The sequence below is a fragment of the Mastomys coucha genome, chromosome X (assembly GCF_008632895.1).
Source record: "Mastomys coucha isolate ucsf_1 chromosome X, UCSF_Mcou_1, whole genome shotgun sequence".
In the NCBI taxonomy this organism is placed as follows: domain Eukaryota; kingdom Metazoa; phylum Chordata; class Mammalia; order Rodentia; family Muridae; genus Mastomys; species Mastomys coucha.
The window spans coordinates 94,654,259-94,659,409 of record NC_045030.1 but is presented as its reverse complement, the minus strand read 5'-3'; the positions used below and the strand labels follow the sequence as shown (position 1 = coordinate 94,659,409).

The window sequence follows — 5,151 nt, the reverse complement described above, 5'->3', positions numbered from 1 at the left end:
AAGGAAGGAAGGAAGAAAGAAAGAAAGAAAAAAGAAAAGAAAAAAGCTGAGGGGTCTGTGAGATGGCTCAGCAGGTAAAGGTGCTTGCCACTAATCCTGACAGCCAGAGTTCAGTCCTGGAACCTACACAGGGGAAGGAGAGAACCAACTCCTGCAAGTAAGCTAAACTGTCCCACGGGCTTCTACATGTGTGCTATGGTGTGCATGAGTCTCTCTGTCTCTCTATGTGACTGTCTCTCCCTGTCTCTCACATACATACACCCAACACACACACAGAGTGAGTTACTTAAAACAAGAAAAAAATTGAAACATTTAGCACTTGACAGCAACAAAACAGTCTATCAAAGCCTGAGTGATACAGGCAGGGCACTAAGAGGGAAGTTACCGTTTTACGTGTGTATTTTAAAGAAGAGAAAGCATTTAGAATGTATGATCTGACTGTTCAGAACAAAAAGATGAAAAGGTAAGGCTCAGTACTTTTCTCAACAAGTTTTCAAAACACAGAAATTTAATACAATTTAACTGGATTCCCATCCTGCAAAGGAATCCTGGTGTGGCGGAAGGTCTGGGCTTGGCAGGAATCCATGCCAAACTCAACATGAGCCTCTTATCTGCATAGCCCAAGTAGCATTGTCAGCCTGCTGTCATGTCCACGCCATCAGGCAATGGAAAAGGTCCCAAGAGAGTGCAGACATCGTGTTTTAAAGGGCCCTGAAGAGGCACTTAACCTGTCTTCCCCAGTCCCTGTGAGTATGAACTTGGTTGTCTGGTAAGCTGAATGCCTGCATTCTCAAGCCTCTCAACCCCACAGGCCTGTGATAAGAATTGAATCATGAAGTCGTGCTTTGTTCAGAGAGCAGGGGATCTGAGAAGGCAGAAGATCAACATGTTTCAATAAAACAAAACAAAACAAAAACCAACCAAACCACATCAACCCCTGCCTTCTATCTCATCTTCAGCCAGCACTGGGTTTTATAGGGGGAGGGGAGACCAAAGGGAGTCAGCAAATCTCTGCAGACCTCAGTCCTGGCCCTCTGCTCAGATGCTTAGCCTCACTTCTGAGAGTCGCGCTGTCTGCCTGTGCTTCCCTTGTCACCAACCTGTGTACTCTTCCCGCAGTCTGTGGATGTTTGAGTTCAGGCACTTGAAAGGCTGAATCTAGTTGTTCTGCTGGTATCAACCTGGTGCTCCTCCCAGGACATCTGGGTTGGGGAAGGGGGGGGGTTAATGCAAAACAAGGCAATAATTAACAGTGCATACTTTCTAAGCTATTAATAACATGTACGTGCAGATTCCTTTTTGTAATATTGAGTACAAATGTTTTTTATAATACAGAATAGAGCAATGCCCCATCCCTCCCTCCTGTACCATATTAATGTGGTGACAGCTAGTGGCAAAGGGGACCAGGAAGTGTATATTTTAGCTGCAAAACCCTGTGTCTAATTAAAATTCCCCCATTGTGAAGGAAAAGGAGAAATACTTTGGGGAATAATTTCTATGCTTCCATATTCAGAGTATTAAACTCAGACAAAATTGAATAAAAACAGAAGATTGGGGCTAAAGAGATGGCTCAGTGTTTAAGAGGTCCAATTCCTAGGGTCAGCTCCCAGCACCCTCCCGGGAGTTCAGAACCACCTGTAACTCCAGTTCCATGGGAGCCTAGACCCTTTTCTGGCTTTCTTGAGCGCTAGACACAGGCATGGTGAAAAATACATACATGCAGGCAAAACCCCCATACACATAAAATAAAATCCAATAATAAAAATAATTAAGTCAGAGGCTGGAGAGATGGCTCAGCAGTTAAGATCACTGGCTGCTCTACCAGAGGACCCAGGTTCAATTCCCAGCAACCACATAGCAGCTCACAACTCTCTGTAACTCCAGTTCCAGGGAATTTGACACCCTCTCACAGACATACATGTAAGTAAAATACCAAGTCACATAAAAAAATAAATCATTCAAAAAAAAAAAAAGAATAAAATCATACCTCGCTCTTCTTTCTTCCCTGCAGGGTATGTACACCACAGAGGACCTAATGATGAGTCAAACCTAACTAGTTCCCTCAAGGTTTCTTTTTCTCACAAAGGTCATGTATCTGAGCTTTGGGGCAAAAGAGCAGATGAAGGCTAGGACAAGAACAAGGTGTGTGTGCATGGGGGCGTTGCTTTTTAGAATACATTTGCATAAAATGTGGAAAGCCCTCCCAGCGGCAGTATGTATGAAATGTATATTAAAGAGAAGAAGGGCGAGAGGATGGAAAAACGAGGTAAAAAGTTTTGGATTTTTGAGACCCAGGCTCACGTAGCTCAGGCTGGCATCCAAGTTGCTAGGTAGTTTAGGATGATCTAGAGCTCCTGACCTTGCTGCCTCCACCTTCTGAGAGCTGGAATTATAGGCATGCACTACCATGCTTGGCTCATGCAGTATAAAAGTTCTTTCTGAGTAGCCTATACATTGAATAGTTTAAAATATATACTATATATTTTTTAAAATATATATTAAAAAATATTTTTTAAAAAATATATATGTTTTTTAAAAATATAGATATATATTACACCTGTAATCCTAGTCAGCGGAGATGGTGCTACAATGGAAGCCTGTACCATCAGTGAAAGTACATCAGGGCCTTGAGGGCACCTCAGATCACTGAAAACAGTTGCCAATCAAGCCTCGAGTGATTAAGCAAGCACCAGGCATTTTGCACCTACAGCCTATCTTGCCACTATACTTTTGATGATTGTTTTAGTGTTCGAGGTGATACAACCCTGGGCAAAAGGAATAACAAAGATCAGGTGTTTGCTTTTGGGAATGCCAATGAGGAGATTGTGGAACAGAAAAAAAAATATTCTTGAATGTCTGGCATGTTGCTCAAAGCTGGCAGTCTAGCACTTGAGAGAATGAGGCAGGGTGGTGGTGATGCACATCTTTAATCCCCGCGCTGACGAGAGGATGAGGCAGGAAGATCATGAATGTTTTTGCCAACCTGGGCAAAATTCAGGGCAAAAATAATGACACCCTTGTCTGTCTCCACAAACCAAAGCAAACAAACAAACAAACAAACAAACCCAAATTATAAGCCCTGAAAAATCATCAGGCTGAATAGAAAATTCAATGAAGTATTTTACTTTATGTGTGTGGGTGTTTGTATGGCTATGCATCACAGGTGTGCAATACTCATAGAGGCCAGAAAAGGGCATGATGTCCCCCTGGAACTATAGTACAGGTGGTTGTGTGTTTCCATGTAGGTGCTGGGAACTGAACCAGTTTTCTGGAAAAAGCAGCCAGTGCTCTTAACCAGTGAACCATCTCTTCATGTATTTGGTGATCTGCTTCTACCTCTGAAGTGCTTTAAGTATGAATTCTTCCTAACTTCCTTCATTCCTTTCCTCCTCCTCCTCCCCCTCCTCCTCCTTCTTTTTGAGACAATGTCTTACTATGTAGCCTTGGCTGGCTGGAACTAGGTATGTAGACCAACTTGGCCTCAAACTCATGGAGATCCACTGCCTCTCCCCACCCCTATCCCCACCCCCGGAATGCTGAGATTAAAGGCATGCACTACCATACAAGGGTAGATCAGAATTTCTAATGAGACCCTGTCTCAAAAACAAACAAACAAACAAACAAACAAAAAACAAAGTAAAACAAATTTGGAAGCTGGGGATCCAGTTCAATTGGTGAAGTGCTTGTCTAGAGTTTTTGCAAGCTGGGCCCCAGGCGCTTCTTCCTCTTTACCAAAATGATCTCTTACACATTTGGAAAACATTACTGTTTCCTGCCTTCCCTTTTTCTTCCTTCCTTTTTGTTCTGTCTGTGTTAGAGATTGAACCCAGGGTTTCATGCATGATAGGCATGCGCTCTATGCCTCAGCTGTGTGTCCATCACTAATGGCTTGCTTAGTAATAAGTAGTACAGTTTTAGTCACTTAATTGCTTCATCGTGATGATCATTTTGGCAATAAGCAATGTTCATATGGTCCATAGAAAAGTGAGAAAGGAAGCCATTATATATGTAATGCTTTGCATACTTCAAAGATGCTTTGTAATTGGAAGCTAACTCTTTTTTGTGCGTGTTTTTTTTCTAGACAGGGTTTCTCTGTGTAGCCCTGGCTGTCCTGGAACTCACTCTGTAGACCAGGCTGGCCTCAAACTCAGAGATCCACCTGCCTCTGCCTCTCAAGTGTGGGATTAAAGGCGTGTGCCACCACTGCACGGCACTAACTCTTTTCTTTGTATATATATGCATACAGGGTTTAAATTTTCCATAGCCTCTACCTCCCGAGTGCTGGTTACCTGATTGGTTTTTCTTTTTAATTGTTTATAATTTGTTTGTAGAAGAAAGTGGACCACTTGTTTTCTGGACTTTCTCAATGATTACATGTTGTCGGTCACATCGCTGGCTTTTCATTGTTCCATTTCTTTGTCCTCTGTGCTTCCTGTGAATTGGCAGTGTATCTATCCATCATGGGTAGACATCTGGAAGGCCTTTTGCTTAGCAGCCATTGACTATTGTTGCCAAGATCTATTATTAGACTGGTGGTTACAAAATGGTGATAGTCTCATTTTATCAAGTGTTCTTTGAATATTAGTGGGAATATTTCTAGTTAAAAAGTTCCCTAGTGAACCCATTTGGTTAATGTGAGGAACAGTTTTTAGGGGGCGAGGGCTTTCTTTTTCCCTTCACTAGCTTTCAAAATAATGAGTGAATCCCTTAGCAATCTCCAAACACGATCATTAAAAAAAAAAAAAAAAAAAAAAAAAAAAAAGAAAGATATAATTTACATGCCATCAAAATCACCATTTTAGGGTGGCGAACCTGATAGATAGCATAACCCAGGAGGTAAAGGCAGGCAGGTTCCCCCCCACCCCCGAGACGGTTTCTCTGTATAGCCCTGGCTGTCCTGGAACTCACTCTGTAGACCAGGCTGGCCTCGAATTCAGAAATCCGCAGGCAGGTTGTTAAGTTCCAGGTTAGCCTGGGCTATATAGTGGAATCCTATCTCAAGAAAACCAGGAGCCAGGCAATGGTGGCATACGCCTTTAATCCCAGCACTTGGGAGGCAGAGATGGGCAGATTTCTGAGTTCCAGGCCAGCCTGGTCTACAGAGTGAGTCCAGGACAGCCAGGGCTATACAGAGAAACCCTGTCTCAAAAA

General features: G+C 42.7%; 1 long non-coding RNA gene across 1 annotated transcript in view; it reads right to left on the bottom strand.

The window, feature by feature from the left end:
- LOC116093625 overlaps positions 1-1,280 on the bottom strand; it is a 6,198-nt gene extending 4,918 nt beyond the window's left edge. Inside the window, exon 1 of the long non-coding RNA XR_004119768.1 lies at positions 1,101-1,280. This is a non-coding gene — a long non-coding RNA (uncharacterized LOC116093625). The remainder of the gene's footprint in view (positions 1-1,100) is intronic.
- Between the last annotated feature and the right edge of the window lie 3,871 nt (positions 1,281-5,151).